The 20,782-nt window shown below is 38.0% G+C and overlaps 1 pseudogene; it reads left to right on the forward strand.

The window, feature by feature from the left end:
- The first annotated feature begins 1,666 nt into the window (after positions 1-1,666).
- LOC122358679 overlaps positions 1,667-20,782 on the forward strand; it is a 40,219-nt pseudogene continuing 21,103 nt past the window's right edge.

Here is a 20,782-nt window from a genome sequence, read left to right on the forward strand (position 1 = left end):
GCGCTTATTAATTGTGCCATATGCAATTATGAATATTTAAGCTCTCATGATTTTGCATTACAAATAAAAAAAAAATTGCAATTATCTCGAGAATGGACAATAGCTGCATAAATCAGCACCGGGCACCTCTAATCTGATCTGTCTGATTCACACTGGGGGTGTTGACAGGGCTGAATTCCTCTGTGATGTGCATAATTTTAAGCCTTACTGGAAACATCAGCCAAACAGCAGGATGCCAGAATAGTTGGCTGTCTGAGTTTGTGTGACTGTATGTGTGTGCGTGGATGGAGCTTTTCTCTGTGCATTTCTGGCATTTCTCTATAAGAACCTTTAACTCTCAGGGTTTTTCAGAAATACCATTGAATTGAATTGGTCTCACGTAATCATTTATGCAGAATGCTTCATAGATGATTTAACTGATTGAAACGAAAAAGCAGATTTTTTTACATAAAAGGCAATAACTGTTTGTATTCTTAATATTTAATAAACCCCTTGCCTTTATAATTTACCATGCAATTTCAGATCAGTTTAAATGCATTCATTATATAAAAATATAATGATATGATTTAGTTATGGTTATGGTTAAAGACCGCTTTTGAGTGTTTTACCTTCACTCATCTCTCTCTCTTTTCTCTGCCACACCTGCTCTCTTCTCTCACATCTTTGGCAGCTGCACAAAAGATGTTTGTGTCTTATCAGTCAATATAAACTATCACGTGTGTCAAATGCAGCACCAAGAAACATTTGGCCTAAATATCTGACATGCCTGATTTAAGAGTCTCATTTAGAGGGTATTCTAAAACCGGAAAAACAATACAGGCATATTTGGATGATATTGGGTTTTACTTTTTTTATGCTTTTATGTTTTTCCCCTATCTTTGCACTATAGATAATTGAGTCATTTTTTCCAGTGAAGTTCATGATTTTCTTTTTCACCACCAGAGAGAGCTGGCACAATGCACAGTGGCTATACTGCATATCAGACCATTATAGAAAGGAAAAGGTCTTTATGTAATTTTACCATTTGATCTTTTGTATAATTTAGTTTCCGCTTTCTGACAATGTTTCACTTCATTTGACTCTGCCAAGCCAATAACATTTCCTCACCATAAAAAGCACCAGGTAAGTTTTATTTTATGTATTTATTTTTATCTAAATATCTATTTGTTTGTTTTAATATTCCATGGAGGCAACGAGCAAAAATGTAAATATGTAAAATGTAAAATACATGTTAATGCATTACTTTCAGTTTGCTCTTATGAAGTGAAGCATTCTTCTGTTCAGTGCAGACTGTGATGACTGTGATTCACTCAAGAAGGCAACAATGAGGTACTGTGACAGTATCAGTCGCTTTTATTCCTTTTATTATTTCAGGTTTAATTAAAAAAACGACAGCTGTATAATAAATAAGTATATACAGGCATACAAGGTATTATGAAGGAAGGAATGCTAAAACGGCTTGCCATAATATGCCACAACAAGTCATTCCTTCTGAATTCATGCAGATCTGTCCCCGCTTGCCTTTGTGTGACACTGCTCGCGACCAATCAGAGCACTCCGAACGCATTCCATCGTAAACGTCAGCCAATGGCGTGAGAGTGGGGCGTGATTTCCCTCGCAAGGCTCCGCGAGGCATGAAGTTTATTCAGAGTGCGAGCTGCTCAGGGAGAATGATGCACCTTTGCGCGGATGCGAATGGGAGATTTTTCTGTTGCGCGCTTTAACTTTCTCCACTTTCTCATCCTGCCACGGATCGTGCCGAACGTGTAGTAGTAATACTGGCTCGCATTCACAAATGGCTCGGTGTATAACAGGGCAGCGGCAACGTAGAGCGTTTCATGTGCACTTGTTTCTCTTTATACTGACTTTGTTTCACGATGCATCTGCACAGGGATTTGAGAGTTTGGGATTAACGTACGGTTTAAGATCTGAACTTTCAGAGGACGCTATTCTTGTTGCCAATAATGGAATACGGGTTCTTTCGGCAGATCTGTCTATATCGATCCGATCAATGACCTGGTTACCCAAGTTCAGCCCGGAGACAAGTGCACCATAACAGTTCTGGATTATGACCCGCTGTCACAGAGACCAGGACAGCTGTCCCCGAAAAAGTTTCCTTGTGAATTTGGTCCCAATGATGTTAAATATTCGCATTTCGGATCCAGGAGCCCTTCAAAGACAGAGTAAGACTTCAGCTCAGATACGATACTCAGACCGATACAGTCATTATTCCCTTTATGATGGAAGTTGAGGTTATTTTCACTCAGCTCGAGATTCTCACCAAACACATGCCTGTAGTTGTAGAGAAACTGCTTGGAATGAGTAATCCTATTGATAAGAAAATCCTGGAATTTACTTACGATAGAAACGCTCATTTGTGCAAAGTTACTTCTCTGGCCAGTGGTGGCTCACTGCCCAGGTATGGAAAGCTGATTGATAATGGAAAATTGGGGAAACCTGTGGACTGTGATGAATTTGTCAGGATGGATATTCGCTATCAGCACACTTTTGCACATCGTTCTCCAAACCGAGATTATATTCCCATGTATTTGGAGTTGCAAGACAAAGAAGCAAATGTACTGAAGCAGAGTTTTTCCAAATTGTGGTGCTTATAAAAGAGGGTGAGGAAAACACAGCTCCTAAACCCAGTTTTGTAGCAATGATGATGATGGAAGTTGACCAGTTTGTAATGACTGCTATAACCCACGATATGCTTGCCGCTGAGGATGTGGAATCTAATACTGATGATTTAATCTTCAACATCACTTCCCCGCTGTCCTTTGAGGAGGGCTACATTGTGAGCACGGATGACAGGAATTTGCCCATTACGTCTTTTTATCAAGCAGACCTGAAAGATCTTAAAATAGCCTATAAGCCTCCCTCTGTGGATTCGGATGTGGAGAGAATCTTCCAAATTGAGTTTGAAGTTGTAGACACTGAGGGGGCTATATCAGATCCCTTGCGTTTATGATAGTGGTCAAGCCCATGAACACTCTAGCACCTGTTGTTACCCGTAATACTGGTCAACTGCTTTATGAGGGTCAGTCCCGGGCACTGTCCAGCTTACAAAACCTACAAATTAGCGATGAGGACAATTTAGACAATGTCCAAATCACAGTTATTAATGGACTTCGCCATGGAGAGCTCACAGTTCTGGGGTACAGGCGAAAATTCTTCACCCCAGCAGATCTTGATGTAGGGAGCGTCATCTACCAGCATGATGGCAGCGACACATACAGCGATAACATCATTTTCAGAATGACAGATGGGAAAAATGAAGTTGAGTTTTTATTTCCCATTACAGTGGTGCCAACTGATGATGAACCTCCCATAATCAATGCCAACACAGGCTTAGTTTTGTTTAAAAACCAAATGATGCCCATTTCTTCATTAATGCTTAGTGCAGCAGACATAGACTCTGAGGATTCAACCATTAAGTTCATCATGGTGCCTCCCTACTCTATTATAGGAGAAGTGATACGCCGTCAATCAGATGCACCGGAGGAGGATCCATCCACATGGAGGTTCAATTCCGAGGATGAGATGTATGAGAAAGTAGTGACAGAATGGTTCCAGCAGGACATCACAGAAGGCAAACTGTTTTACAGGCATATCGGACCACATAATACAAAGACCATCATGGAACAGTTTGTTTTCCGTGTACAAGATGACAACGACCCACCGAACCAATCCGGTGAGAACTCTTTCATCATCAAAGTTCTCCCCATTGATGATATCCCCTGAGCTCTATGCTGGGACCACTCTTCAAGTGACTGTTCATGAGTACCAACTCACCTATTTCAGAAAGAAATTCTTGCGCTACACAGACTTAGACTCAGAAGACAGGGACTTGAAATACACAATTACCCAGCCACCCACTGACACAGATGAGAACAGCCCTGGCATTCTAGGAAGCATTGTTTTAACTGAGAGTCCAAATTCAGAAGTGACAGAGTTCACTCAGGCGCAGATAAATCATCACAAGATAGCCTACAAACCTCCTGATTTAGAGCTCGGAATAACCCGCATGTTGTGCAGTTCCTTTACAAAGTTGAAGACATGGCGGGAAACAGCGCCAGTGGAGTTTTCACCATATTTTTACAGCCTGTCGACAACAAGCCACCCCAGATCACGAACACAGGCTTTACCATTCAAGAACGAGGGGCACACGTCATCACACGCGCTGAGCTGGACACCACAGATGCCGACACAGACAGCTCACAGATTCTGTTTACAATCACCCAGCCTCCAAAGCATGGTCAGGTCAAGTACATATTCACTGATATGACTAAGGGGAATTCATTCAATTTGGACGATATATCTAAGGGTAGAATATCTTACATTCATAATGGTGATGAGTCAACCAGCGATTTCTTCCAGCTGGATGTCAGTGAGTGAGTCCACATTGTCACAATCACAATTAAAATCAATGTGAAGCCTATTGATGATGAAACACCAACCATCAGCCTTCCAGAGGGCACTATTGGTTCTTACATAGATGTTCTGGAGAACGGAGCGACAGAGATAACCACCAACGTAATTCAGGGTCGAGACGAGGACACTGATGACCTCAGGCTGACCTTTATCGTAGAAGATCCCCCAGTTTTTGGTGAAATATTAGTGAATGGTGTGCCCTCTAATAGCTTCACTCAAGCGGATATCATTAGTGGCTTGGTAGTATATGCACATAATAGTGGAGAAATTGGCTTGACAACCAAATTCGACTTCTTTAACCTTACGCTTACAGATATGTCGGATGAATGGACAGTTGGGAAATAAAATCAAAGGAGTTCGTGTACAGGTTACCATTCTGCCGCTGGACAGTCAAGCCCCTGAGGTCTTTGTGGGTCCCCAATTCATTGTCGAGAGGGTGAGAAAAATGTTATTGAAATTTACGCACATTAGTGCTAATGACCTTGACACCCCTAATGATGACCTTCTTTGCACAATTATTGTGCAGCCCACCTCAGGCTACGTTGAAAACATCTCCCCTGCACCAGGCTCTGAAAAATCCAGATCTGGAATTCCCATTAGCGCTTTCACCATTAAAGACATTCGGGAAAGCCACATTTATTATGTGCAAAGTATTCATAAAGGAGTAGAGCCTGTTGAGGACAGGTTTACTTTCAGGTGTTCAGATGGGATAAACTTTTCTGAGAGACACTTTTTCCCAATCGTGGTAATCCCATCCAATGACGAAAAGCCAGAGATCCATATGAGAGAATTTGTTGTGATGGAAGGCATGAACATTGTGATTGACACTCCAATATTAAACGGCGCTGATGCTGATGTTCCAGCCGATGAGCTCACGTTTATCATTTCAAAACCCCCGAAACATGGATCTATCCTCAATCAGTTAACCTCAGGCACTATTCCTGTCACAAACTTCACTCTTGATCAGATTCGAGAGGCTTCAAGTATTGTCTACGAGCATGATGATTCAGAGACTACAGAGGATAGTTTCGATGTTCTACTTACTGATGGCAAATTCAGAACGAGAAAACCGTCATGATTATGGTAATTTTAGTTGATGATGAAACACCAAGAATGGCGATTAATGATGGACTTGAAATAGAAGTAGGAGACGTGAAAATAATCACCAATAAAGTTTTAAAAGCCACAGATCTGGATACAGAAGACAGCATTCTAACCTACATCATCCGTTATGGCCCAAGTCAAGGGTTTTACAAAAGCGAACACCATTTGGAATGTTTGAAAACGTAACTGTTGGAATGAACTTCACACAAAATGAGATCGACCAAGATATGATTATGTACATTCACAACGGACAAGAGGGAGTTCGTGACCTTATCAAATTTGATGTCACTGATGGCATTAACCCTTTGATTGACAGGTACTTCTATGTAACTGTGGGTGGAATAGACATGGTGTTCCCTGATGTGATTAGCAAAGGTGTTTCATTGAAAGAAGGAGGAAGGGTCACTCTAACCACAGATCTGCTCAGCACTAGCGATCACAACAGCCCTGATGAACACTTGGTTTTCACCATCACACGTGCCCCTATCACGAGGACACTTAGAGTGCACTGATGTGCCAGGGATGCCCATTAGTTCGTTCACTCAGCTTCAACTAGCTGGCAATAAAATATACTACATCCACACCTCTGATGATGAGGTAAAGATGGACAGCTTTGAGTTTGAGGTGACAGATGGTTACAATCCTGTGTTTCGCACCTTCCGTGTGTCCATTACAGACGTGGACAACAAAAAGCCTGTGGTCACCATTCACGGACTAGTCGTTAATGAAGGAGAAAACAAGTTAATCACTCCTTTTGAGCTGACAGTGGAGGACCGCGATACAGTCGATCACCTGTTAAAGTTTACAATCACCCAGGTTCCTGTACATGGCAAGCTGCTGTTTAACAACACGCGACCTGCTATGTCCTTCACAAAGCAAGACCTGAATGAAAACATGATACGTTATAAGCACGATGGAACTGAGTCTGCCTCCGACAGCTTCTCTTTTACTGTTACTGATGGAACTCACACAGACTTTTATGTGTTCCCTGACACGGTTTATGCAACTCGCAAGCCACAGATAATGAAAATCACAATATATCCAGTGGACAATGGAGTTCCGCAGGTTGTGACTAATAAGGGTGGTACAACATTAAGGATTCTCCCTACCGGTCACCTTGGGTTCCTTATCACTAGTAAAACGCTAAAGGCAGAGGACAGAGACAGCGTTCATGGAGCAGTGACTTTTAAAATGACTGTGGCCGCTGAACATGGCTACCTCATTGACTTGGGAAAAGGCAATGCTACTATCACTACATTCACCCAAGGTAAGTTTTATTATCTCAGTTTAATACAATATGTTATTTATGAATAAATGGTACTTATAGATTAATGCTTTGTGTGTTGGAATAGTATGTGAGAAAATACTGGGTTAACATAAATGAGAGAATACTGCAGTAAAGGGAAAGTTCATGTTAAAATAAAAATACTATGATCATTTATTCACCGCATGTCATTCCATGGGGGTGAATAAGACTTTCTTTCTTTTTATCTTTTGAAGAATATCTTGGATGCTCATTTCCATATAATAAAATTGAATATGTCAACTCCTGTTTGAAAAGAAATAAATACATCTATAAAAAACTTTTCAATCTGATCTCTAGGTCTGACCAGAAGAAAAGTGCCCAAAACCCTTCTGAAACAGAGTAGGAGATTGACAAATAAGCTTAGGTTGTTTTATTGTTTTTACATTTTGTTCAGTAGGGCATTTACAAAATAGCAAAAATGCATTAAATTGTCATAGAAGCACTCTGTACGCTGGTTTAGTTTGTCTCATGACCAAATGACATAGATGACAATTTTGAAGATAATTTAAACACTAGTGCAGATGGAAAGTTTTAGTTTTTTGTTGTCTGTTCATCAATGAGCTAACATGTGTTTCAGTAGCATTTACTACATTTAAAGTGCTTTTTCATTTTGGAGCTTGACAGCAGTTTTCTTTTTATTATATGGAGAAGAACGGTCTGCATAGGAGGGTGAATATATTACAGCAATTTTCATTTATGGTGAACTGTTTTATGACCCTACACAATAAGTCTTACAATATTATAAATAGTCTTACTTCTCCTGAAAAATTGCAATATGCACACATTGTGACACATATGCACACCAAACGTTTTTGCCTTATAAAACCAATATAGTATTTATGGGTAAAATAAGTATTTTTTGCTAACAGAGAGTACAAACTAATCAGTTGTTTTTGTCATAAAATTACAGTAAAGGTCCAAGCCCTCAGAAGTATCAGAAAAGCCTTAGTGTAGTTGTAAAAACTTGTAAATGTCAAAACTGGCAGGGGACATGCTCAACTTGCCACTGTGCTTCCCCTTTCTAAATAAGCTCCTTTTTTAGGATTCTCTTTGAATATTTCAAGGGAATTTAGCACAGTTGGAGGTGGGGGTGGTGGTGTGGGCTACTGACAGTAAATAAAGTTGCTGCTCCCTTGTGGGCATTTGAAAATGATGGGTTTACATTTTTATGAGCTGGCCGCTTTGAAGAGAAATGTTTTGACATCAAATATTGAAGATAGGCTAGCGCTGTGGATGTTACACCTCACAGAAAAACCACATACATGAAATACACTCCAAATACTGAGCACAAGAGAGGGTGGTAGAGAAATTATTAGATGGGTGCCAGTTGGAGACCTGCTGCTCTTTGTGGTTCCTTTCAGTCAGAAGGCAATTGATGTGCCGCGGTTTCAGTGCTTCATATTTCTTTCAGTCTAAATTAAACACTTCCCAACTAAATCTCAGACATAATGCTGTGTGGTGCCTGCAGCTTTGTGAAGGAACAGATGGGCAAAATGCCCTTATTTGAAAGTGCTTTTCAACTTGGTATATATAGAATCTGTACCAAATGGCACCCTCTTTCACAGAGGCACACTTTGACACATGGGCTACTGGTAATGGTTCCCGAGGAGTTCAAGTGGACCATTTGGGTCAGGGCTACACTTTTAAAATAAAATAATAAACATTTTACATTTACTGGTGTGCCTTTGTACCTTCCTTAATACCTTATTAACAGGGCTAGGAAAAGTTACTTTTAAATGTAATGCGTTGCAATATTGGGTTACTAAATAAAAAGTAACTAATTACATTGCTTATTTGCTCTTTATGGAAGATAATACCTTATGCTACTTTTGCATTACTTTTTGCCACCTGGGCTGGGCTTTTATTTTTATAACAAGTAAGGGCAAATGTAAAAACCCTTTCACAACAAATGTGAAAACATCATGCTGAAGGAAATGCCTCTGGTCTGCACCTCACTCCCAATTTCTCTCATCATGGGACAGAGAGGTGAAAAGCAATTTTTTCTTGTATATTTAAAAGTAATGCATTCCTTTACTAGTTACTTGAAGACGTATTCCGATTACTTGGACACCAGGAGCGACCTGCAATCAAATCTAATTATTAATATTCATATTATTATCTAATTATTGCTATATAAACTGTATAGCTGCCTTCATATTGTTGGATCCTTCAGACTGAGTCATATCTGGACATCCCGGCAGCAGAAAAAGTCCTGCCTTATGATACAAGTCCTTTGTGGACTTGATTGTCAGTTGTGTCATTCTGAAAGTTTGTATCGAAAAGTATAATAAAATGGATCTTGATATGGCGGTTTTATAGTACTTAATCCCAACTTAACTTAGAATCTAATATAGTTTAAAAAGTAACTCATCCTTTTGCATATTTCCTCCTTCAGCTGACATCGATGACATGCATATATGCTACGTGCTTGAGACGGAGACAATGCCACAAGCGACACATTCCACTTTTCCATCGAAGACAGTGGTAAGATTTTTTCAACCTCTTTTTATTGTTTTGGCCTCAGGATGTTTAAAATATGACTGGTTGGATTTCAGACTTGTGCATCTTTGTGTGTTCACCCAGTGCTTTAGGAGGGTGTGACTGTTCGAGAGCAATAACTCTCGAACAGTCACTCTCAAAATCCGTCTGGGATGTCTTTTGATTGACATGTTGGCATATTGAAGTGGAAAACTCTAATAGAGCTTTGGTTGTTTTTAATCGTTTTATTGAAAAGCATTTTTCAGTCTCAAACTTTCTCTGATGGGTTGGAGGAAACTGTCCAATTATAAACCTGCCAAGTGCATTTAGTGCCCAGCGAGGTCCCAGAAAGCATTATTAAGGACTTATTGCTTGACTGCCAAAAAAATTAAACTGATATGTTAGAAACAAGTGCTCCACTTTGAAGATGATTTGAGTGATGAAATTTTTAGTCTATATTTAGCCACCATAATATCATCTGGTAATGGGGATTGTCTATCTTAATGACCGCCATTGTCTGGCTAATTAGGTAACGCTAATAAAGTTTTATCATATTTTAGTTTGAAAGTCTCAACTTCTTTCCTTATTATTTGATTTTCTTGTAAATCCTACTTGTCTTTCTTTCTTTATTTTTCTATACACAGCCCACTTGAAAACATTAAAGGCTTCTGCTTATACATATGCAAATGTCAACCTCTTGTTTTAGTGGGCTTTGAGGATGCTTTACGTTTCAGAGACCCTCCCGACAGCCCGTTTATTGTTCTCCTACGCAATGGCTATGGAGAAACGTGTTATTTTTGTGATGCCACCATTTCTCTTTTCCCATGAATATGAAAAATGCTCTCACCTCCCACTCCCAATCTTCTGTAGCCACAGAGGAATCATCGGTGAAAACAAATGTCATTTCAACAGTTCTGTATGGAAAACATACTGTAGATAGATCATTGGGAGAAGACTAAATCGAAGTGTTTTGCGTGGTTTAGTTCAGTCAGTATGATCTGCAATGCGAGTTTAAACTCTTCCTGAGTGAGTTAATTAGTTAATCTTCTGATTTCTATCATTAGAAGAAGACTGACTTAATTTTTATGGATTTGGCATTCAGTGCTGTTGTTCTAGGTGCATGCTAATTAGATAATTCATTCGCTAAGTCAATTGACTGGCACAAAGAGCCTGTGTCTAACAGAAGTTATGGCACGAGGTGTGTGTGTCTTCTGAAGTTTGGCAATTATACAGTGGGATTCTGCAGAATGTTGTCATACGCTCCTTTCAGAAAGGGCTCAAGATGCCCTCATTGTGTCTTGTGGCACTTGTTTGTTTTTCTAAATGAGGTTTTTCTTTTCATTTTACTGGTTGTCAAATGATTAGGAATTTTGTGCTTATTCAGTTATGAAGTATGTTATACTCAACAAGACTGGATTATTTCATTGTAAAATTGTGCTGCTTAAAGTTTTGTGAAACCAATGGTAAATTCAAGCATTTTTCAGCATTGGTTTAAGAGAACAAGCTTTCATTTAAAATCAATTTAATCCATACTGAATTAAAAAGAGTATAAACACAAAAATGTTGAACATAAAAGTTTGCTGTGTCAATTTGTGAATATAGGTACTATAAGTTACCTGAAGGTTTTGTTCAAAAATTTGTTCAACTAAGGGAACTGCTGTATATATTTATATGTGCAGCTCCGTAGAATGGTTTGCACCTCATTAAATAGATAGAATTTGTCCTCACCTTCGTGAAATATCCATGAAATGGACTTGATAAGATCTAGAGGCCCCTGAAACTCATATGCTTCAAGTATGCCTTAATATTTGCTTACCGGTGAGTGCTCATGTTCCTTACATGTTTAAAATTGTGCCCTCCAGGTGAACCGATGAGCGAAAAGACACGCTGAGGGAAAACTGAAAACCAGCCTAGGACTTTGCTTGGATGCGGTCACTTTTATCACTTATAGTGGAAGTTGTTACCTTAACCGTATCGGACATTTTCATTAACCATTCATTAATCTTAGCGCGATCCCAATTCCCTACTCATTTGATACATTTTGGGGCTTTTTCATACTGTGTTGCCTTGAAAGTAGACACGTTTGGATGCAGAGTGTGTTATTAGATATTCAAGCTGACCTGGAGTCAGTTTTCAGTATTTAATTTGCGAATTGTGTGCTTATGAATCCCTAATACTGGATCATTGATAGTGAGGCTGCCAGGCAGCTGATGTTATTTGTAGGCATGAGAGCCACTGTGGCAGCCACACTAATTCCCCAGGTACACCCTGCGGCTGTTTCAGTGGCTGTGTATCAGGCAGCTGTGCTGGATTGTGAGTGTTCAGACACAGCTGTATTCTGTCATGTTCCAGCAGCCAAAACCACTCTGCAGGTAGTTCTCATATAGTAAGAAAGAAAACGGAGATGAATCCTATGAGCTGTTTAGGCTTTATCTTAATGCAACACTGCAGTATAGCTCATGAAGGTTATAAAAAAATAGGGCACTTTTGTTGCTTGTAAAGAGTAAGCGTTGGTTTATATAATGTTTATTTAGACTAAGCCGAATAAAGTCGAGAAAATGCTTGCAGTTGTGTGGTCAGATTAAGCAGTTTGCTTTAAAAGGCATTGCTGGGTTTAAATGTATCTGCCTTGTCAGATAAATATGTTTTAATCTTAGGCATGAGCTGTTTGGTAATTTAGCCCGTCGTACTAGAAAAAAAAAAATCTGTTTTTCCAGTCAAGTCGCTTGAGGCTCGCTTTCAGAATTGTAATCAGATATCATGTCTGTTAGCAAAGTGAGTTACACATAAAGGGAATTTGGCGACAAAGAGCTCATAACATATCTAGTACTCATGATATAACATTACGTATGTATGTACAATACATATATGGGGTGTATAAATTCATTATACAGCCAAGTCTGGCATTTATTGGGGATACTGAATAACGCATAGTTAAATGCATATATCCGGTATTTTTAGTACTAGCATTTGATTTAAGTGTGATTTGATGTTAATCGCAAAAAAAAAAAAGTGGTAAAGCGGTTGACATTGTCGAAATTAATTTGTTGCCAATAACCTTTGTCCTTCTTCTATTCTAATGGAGGCCAAATTACAACCAGTGCAGTAATTAATCAACATCACTTTATGAAAGGAGTTGAAATTGTTCTTCAAATTAATGCTGTTAGTTGGCAGCAAATTCTTTAGTAGAGTTGTCCTAAAAGCAGAGTACCATTTGGCTCTGATTCCCAGTGAGTAATATAATTGGTCTCCCAGAGGATTTTTAAAGTTTGTAAACTTTGACACAGATATCAGCAGGTGGCTAATAAGGGTTTAAAGTTGATGATGGTTTTTGGATGATTCCTATTTCTTTTTATTTGGGGAAGTGGTTACATTGCCAAATGATGAATGCTAGAAGATGAAAATGCCAGATATTATGCCTTTGAAGAAGAAAAGAACATTGGATTATATAAAAATAAAAAACATTATTCATACTTTGTCTTGTATAATTCTTACCTCATCATCTGTGGTACATGATACATTGGTAGTACACATTTACATTTAATTTGAAATGAATTTTCATTCTGGTTTTCCATTTAATGAGTTTTATATTTTTTTGATCATTTTTATTATTTAAATTGAATAAAGCTTTGTGATTGTAAGACTGATGCAAAGTGCATGTTCTCTGCACTGATCCGTGAACAAAAATTTTAGTTTGTGACCTAAAAATAGAACTAAAAAACCTGAGGTGATTAAAAAAGCAGAGATATTATTACTTTTTGCCTGGTTTTCTGAAGGCAAGTTTAAGAATTGCCTGTTTCGAGTCTGAAATGCTTTGAGCACTTCTAGACAGTGGGAAAGATTTTGAAGTATAGATTTGTTTGAATTGGGTCGCGCGATTTCCATATTAACATATGCATTTCTTTTCTAAATGTTTTCATTGTGATGTTTGTATTTGAGTTGCTTGACGGTGCGATGAATTGCTGAGTCCTCGCACAGATCTGTCAGGGGACTGATGACAGTCTTGTAGTGCCGTGATTTATTTTAGCTACAAAAATGCTCATAGCCTTCATTGAGAATAGAGGGAACATTGTTGTGACTGGGTGGTTCAGATTTGATCAAAAGTGCTAAGAAAAAAAAGTTTGAAAAGCACCGTTCTGCCTTTTTCAATTCCCTCTGGGTTGTTCAATACAGTTTCAGACGAACACTGCTCAACAAAGAACAGATGAATATTACTTGTCATGTTGCCAAATGCACTCGGAAAATAGCACAGTTACCCGAAGGCACCTCACGAAAATGTTTGTCTGGCCTCACAAATAGTCCAGTGACTCACTTAAAGGGTAAAATTATGCAATTTCGAGTTTTAATTTCTCTTTGCAGTGTTACAACCTTTACGTAAGTTACGTTTTCTTATTAAAAGAACCTGCTAATGTACTAGGCATTACTAAGTCATGATAATCAGTAATTATGTCCCCACTGGATTCAACAATTACCTTGTTTTTAACTGCTTTTGTTTGTTTTCCTGTCATTTATGGAAGTCAGTGGTGACCCAAAACAGCAGGTTACAAACTTTCTTCAAAATATCTACCTATGTGTTCAGCAAAACAAAGAAATTCATACAGCTTTGGAACTACTTGAGGGTGTGCGTAAATGATGATAGAATTTTCTTCTGTCATCTATTTGTCTACTATTTTCTTTTTTATCTTCTTTGGATGCATCATTCTTTTAAGCCACATACACAAATACACAAAATAATGTTCTTTTAGCAACATCATATGACCCCTTTAGTGTATTTGAGGTAGACAACAAAGTCAGGTGAAGCATTTTTACCACATTTTTGCATTCGTTTGAATAAAGGAAGCTGCTAAGCTTTAAAAAATGGTATTAAGGAATGGAACTGGAGACGAAAGTGGCCATAATTGTTATTTGTGAGACCTGCCAGGTTGCTGAATGGAGATTAACTGAGAGTGGTTACTTGTGCTTCAGAAAACTCTCTCACCTTTGTCTGTGAAGATTCCCCTCACCATTGGTCAAGCTACAGAGACTTTGTGGATAAAGATACTTTGTCTGGTTTTTGTTTTGTAGATGGACATGGAGGCCCGGGGGCCATTTTTTGGCGTGTTTGTTCACTTAATTGTTCTGTGCAGCCACCTTAACCCCTCCCTTTCATTTTTCCTCTGATTCTTCTCCTCCTTCCCGGTAAATTGAGCTTACCTGAGCACACAAGTTCTAGCACTGCCTGTGGGTTGTTTGTGGAGCTTTAGAAGAGCTGTCTGCCTCCAACCTCTAATCCACTCAGTCAGTCAGCGGAGGAGACGTCCCCACTGACAGATTCCCGCCTGCACCTTGCTCTTTGTTTTCAATTCCTGCCTTTTCTTTCTCTCTTTCTCTCTCTCTTTCTCACTCTCACTTTACCATCTTGTTTGTCTCTGTTCTCACTTCTCTTGTGTCCAAGGAGGCTTGTTTTCACAATTTATGTGGAGCAATACACACGTTGGGTATAAATTAAGGTTGCACATTTTCATGTTTATTTGATTGTAGGAGTTTTTTTTTTTTTTTGCATTTATTTATATTTGTCTTCTTTGTTCTTAATTAAGATCTCAGCGCCACTCTCTAAATTCAATTTGCATCATATTATTAGTAGTAAGTTATTAGCTTTCTTTACATGACATTACATTTTTTTTCAATACAAAAAATCCAACATTTTTTATTTTTGGGTGAACTATTGCTTTAAGTTTCAGAAACGCGTGGTTAGGTGCTGCATCGTGCCTCGTAAACATAACACCATGTCTGCATTTGTGATCAGAGAAATGACAACCGCTAATCAAAGAACCGACTTTACCGACAAGATGGACATGAATATATTGTGTGACATTTGCCCAGACCTAATATAATATAATATAATATAATATAATATAATATAATATTACTTGCATCCAAAATAACTAAAATATTTTAGTTGTCATTTACATAACATTAAGTGACATGTTACTTAATGTTAATGTAAATGTTAATGCAAATGACAAATAAAATATTTGAGTTGACTCAACAAAAAAATGTAGGCAACGGTGTAACAACGGTGTTATTTTAAGTTGAAATAACTTTTACAGTGTATTTATTATTATTTTTACACACACACACACACACACACACACACACACACACACACACACACACACACACACACACATATTATTCAGACACAGTCTTGTAGTGGTTATTTTATATACAATTAATCACAATTAATTGTTTTAACAAAATTAACAAAATTTGGTGAGAAAAATCTCCCCCACTCTTATGTTAATGCAGTCATATTTACCTGTTGCTAGACAATATTTTTTTGGTGAAATCCAGTCATTTAAATAAGATTCTGCATGATCACACATGGGAGTGAAAACCTTCCCTACAAATATTGAAAGTGATTTCTGCGCTGTGCATAGCAGACATGTTTTGCAAATAAAAATTTAAAGTTTGCATTCATCACCCAAAACCACAAAACTTTTGTGTTCATTCATAACCGTTGGCAGTGGAGGGTCTCATTCCAGATCATCTCTGAAGCACCACCTCAATCCAATTCCAGGTTAGCAGAAGGATTATGTTTCACTACATGCCATGAGGCGCTACGTAGACAACAAGCTCATACATGCACCGTTCAGGTCAGAGAGTCTCTTACAGCCTTTATCCTTCATCTTCACAGCGGATGTGCATAGATCAGCATATTTTTCCCACTCTCTCATCTGTTCACATTCCATTATTAATGAAAATACCACCTTTGGCTTTGCAGAATGGTGCTTTAGCGCTGATGCAGATCCTCCAGCGATTAGAGCGAAGTCATTCATAATTACAGGTTAAGCACGGTCATAAATCGCTGCAACCTATTTTGGGCCGTAGACAAAAGCAAGCTCTTTGGCACATTTCATTGACGGCAGACTGTGTAAGCAGTGATTTTGACATTATAGACATGGATTCACATAAACCATCTGTTCTCAGATTATAGACCATACAGGTAACATCTGCTGCCCACTAGGTGTCATTATTATTTTCCTGAATCAACGCATTGCTGTTTCACGTGAAAACAAAATGCGAAGTGGTTAGATTTTAATATCTCTACAGTTTCTGTCTCTGCTTTCTGGAAAGGCTCTGTACACTTGTTGCTTTCGTCCTCCTCTGCACACTTGTTCTGCACAGCAGTACCTTCAGTACTCTTGAGTGGGAGTTATGTTTTCAGCAGCGTAGCTTGCTTACAAATACATGAGGTTAGCGGGTCATGAGAACATAGCTTGAACTCCATTGCCATCTGTATCTGTTCTTTTGCCTGTCTGTGAACTGAATGCTTTAACACTGCGGTTTGTACTGCACATCTCAAGTAGGAACTGTAAAAATAGCGTGACTGTCCCTGTACTGTTGATTTTTAGCGGTTCTATAACTATGTTAATGCCCTTGTTATGTTAATGCACCATAAATTGGTACAGTATCAGGTATTTATGAGAGATATTGTTTATTATGGCAGTATTGGTTGATACTGATCATGTTATTATTCATGCTTATTGGATTAATTGGATTACTTTTGCCTTAACACTGGAAGTATAATAGTATACAACAATGTTGTGATACCTAATTTAACTGACAAAAAGCTGTCATACAAAAGCTAAAAGGTACACATTTGTACCCCTAAATAGCACATATTAGTACCTTAAAGGCACATATTAGTACTTTTAATATTAAAATTGCATATTAGTACCTTTTGAAACAGCACTCTTTGTACATTTTTTCGGAGAGTGAAGCTGTATTTGTTTTATTTGCGTAAATAGTATAAGAATTCAGTATCAGCTTAAACTGCAGGTTTGTTGGTTGAGAATCAGGGTGTTGCTGAGATCCCTTTGTCATATTGTGCCCTAGAGCAAGCTTTTAACCTTAGGATTCTCTAGGGTGCGACTTGTAAATCACTTCAAACTATAACTGGCATCTAAGGAAAATGAATTTGAATGAACCTGACGGTAACTATGGTCTTCCTGGTCAAATTTTAGCTGTGAAGTCAACAGGATATTAACCCTCATCCTTTGTCTGTATATTCTCTTTCTACTAAAATAGTGTTTTAGGGTCTCTGCCCGGGTTCGCGTGCCCGACACACATTATCCCCATTCTGTCCAGACTTGCCCGGCGGATCATTCAGAGTGTCGTCATTCCCTCCCTCAGGATGTTGCTCTTCCATTGGAGGGTTTGAAGGCGAGTTTTACCAGGCTGCGCATTCCATTCCAAAATCAAAGTTTAGAGAAAACCAGCTATTAAACTGGGTCAGTTTTTCCATGCCAGTGCACCTCAACTGAAAAATGAATATTTAAATATGGAGTAGGGCTTTGAAATATACGTACATATGCTTCATGATATATTATGATAAAAGGATGAAAAATGATATTGTTGAATTCAATGTATTTTCATGCACACAATCTTCCATTAAAACATTTATGGGAAGACTTAAAAAAAAATCTTATGTTCGCCTTATGGCTGCATTTATTTAATCAAAAATGCAGCAAAAACAGCAATGGTGTGAAATATTATTACAAATTAAAATAACAGGTTTATATTTGAATATATTTTGAACATTGCTGTCAAATGTTTAATTGCGATTAATCGCATCCAACAAAGTAGTAATTAATGCACACAAATATTTTCCTGCATGCCATGTGGCTGAGTGTGATTTCACCAGTACAAAATGTTCCTGGATCAACATCCTTGTTGATCTTTTATCAACATTACAATCAACCAATCAGATTTGAGGATACTTTTTCGGGAAATATCTGTTTTAGGCTTATGATCAGGTTTAGGTGCTTCTACACCCATGTAAATCAGCTATCATTTCCCACTGACTTTAGGAATACATTTTGGGAAGGGATTAAGATAAGTCTATATTTTTTGACAGTAATGTTGTTTCAGGATCAACAAAAAATGTTGATGCAGGATCATGTCTTACTTTGCAAAACCACTGCGACCATGTCATTTGCAGGGCTCCGTATGTATAAAGTAAATCGGATGAATATAAATATATACATGTAAATATTTGCAAAATGCACACAGTATGTTTGTGTGTTTTTATATATACATAATAAAAATACACAATGCACATATATTATGTTAACAAAACCTTTTATTTTGGATGTGATTAATCGTGATTAATCAGCATTAATTGTGATTTTTTTTTTAAAGATTTTTATTTATGTATAATTTTATTTCGCAAAAACTGAATTGCGATTGCCTTAGTTATCATTGTCACACGATGCTTCCTATCAAACTTATCAAAGCATATTTCGTGTCATTTTATATTGCCTGCAAAATAATTATAGTTATATTGTAAATATGAAATATGTTGCCCAAAACTAATATGAGTGTGCCATTTCTGTACATATAGGCTAGAAGCACCAAAATAGACTGTAACAATGACAGCGTGACAACTGTGACATGATGTATGATACACTGTCAAGCCACTGATACAGTTTTCTTGTTGGCACTGTCAGCACAAATACCTCTGTATGGTAAAGCCAATCTTTCAAGTTATTTCTGTGGGCCTCAGTCATGGTGTTCATTGGTAATATCCGCAAACAAAAAGACCTTGTTTGCTGTTCTTTTTGATGCCCCAGTGCTGCAGACACACTGTCACTCTGCATCTGTAAGCCTGGCACTATCACTCAATACATCAGGCTGCATAATTCTTCCCTGGCCTTCGGTTTCTAACCACCTCCTTCCTGAAACTGTCTTTGAGGAGCTGCTGACAGCCTGGGCCAAGCTGCAGCCTCGCAGTCCCTTCCCGCAGGGCCTGGGTGCCTTGACTCGAATCTGACAAGCCTTCCACCCCCCCCTCTACACATCTCTCCCTCTATCTTTGTCTCTCGCTCTCTCTTACCCTCCTACTTACTGACACGGGCTGAAAGCGATAGCTCACCTCATCGTCAGAACACTGTACCATCTTGAGAGTTTGGAGAGAAACGAGATCCCGTCTGAATTCTTCATATAAAGATGTAGGTGTTGTGTGGTGCTGTCCAGTATGGAGTCGAGTGATTGAAATGTTGGTTTTGGAGGATCTTTGAGGCGTAGCAAAAAATTTAAGATTTGACTTTTTCTACAACCTTGTAAAATATTTATAGATTTTTAATTAAAAAAAGTGAAAAACTAAATTTTTTTCATATATTTTTTTATTTCTATGGTTAGTTGAAGATCCTGTCTGAACTCTTGATTTTTGTTTGTTGCTGTATTATTTTAGTATGTTGGTTTTGGCAGTAGACAGTAGAAAAACAAATATTAGAAATCGTTTTTCAATTTTTTTTTGGAATTCGAAAAAATAAAAAATAAAAGTTATTAATTTATTATTATTATTATTATTGGTATTATTAACATTATTATTACTATTAAAATTTTCATTAATGATCAGAGACTTATGGTTCCCACTATACCCATGCAAGATCCCATCCAAATTCCTCTGATGAAGATGTTGAGATTTTTTTATGAATGAATGAAAAGTGTTGGTTTTGGATTGCATGATTTTTGACAGTGGTGTCTAAAAATCTGAAAACCCTTAATATCACTCAAAAACAGAATTAGAAGCAATTAAAACAAACCAAAAAGTATTAAGACTTTTTGATCCCTTTCTACCCACTCTAATGCTTTCAAGCTGCCCTGTATGTTCTGGCATTGTTCAGTGGTATCTCAGGGGAAGGAGGTGTGAGCAGCCGGTGCTGTTGAGCATCTTCTCCTGGGAGCCGACCTGTGAAGCACTACCCACCTGCCCCCGCCTCCACCTCCTCGGGATAAGGAATTTTAGAGCTGTGTAATGACTGGAAGGAAGTGCAGGGGAGATGAAAGATAGAGAAGTGGCTCAATCCCTTGTAGTGGTTATGAGCAACTTCCTAAAGCCCTGAGCCATGTCACGCCATTCTTTCATACTGTTGCCTCAAATAAATTCTAATTTCTGACTTCTAGCTATTTGCTGTTATGTGGCTCTTCCGAAAAAGCGCTCAGTTGAAAAGAAAAGCACAGTTTAGTTTCGTTCTGGATTTTCTTAAAGGATTAGTTCACCCAAGAATGAAAAATCTGTCATCATTTACTCACCTTAGCGTTGTTCCAAACCTGTATGGCTTTTTTTTTTCATGTGGAACATAAAAGAAGTAATTCTGACTTTACATCTGAAATTACATCGAATATGGACTGAGGCTTTATGATTCAAAGTGGATGCAAAGTATCATAAAAATAGTTCATATGACTCATGCTCTATATTCAATACCTTATGAAACCATGCAGTACTTCTGTGTGAGAAACAGACCGACATTTAAGTCATCAAAAATGTCGTTATTCAACTTTTTATGGTTATATTATTTTTGTTTTATAAAAACATTTTGTGCAAAGTAACACAATCAGTTACTTTCATTAAAACGTTTTAAGTTTTCATTTTAAGATACAGGAATTCTTAGTAACAATGTAGTGTTACTTTAA

This window comes from Puntigrus tetrazona, chromosome 15 (assembly GCF_018831695.1).
Source record: "Puntigrus tetrazona isolate hp1 chromosome 15, ASM1883169v1, whole genome shotgun sequence".
NCBI lineage: Eukaryota > Metazoa > Chordata > Actinopteri > Cypriniformes > Cyprinidae > Puntigrus > Puntigrus tetrazona.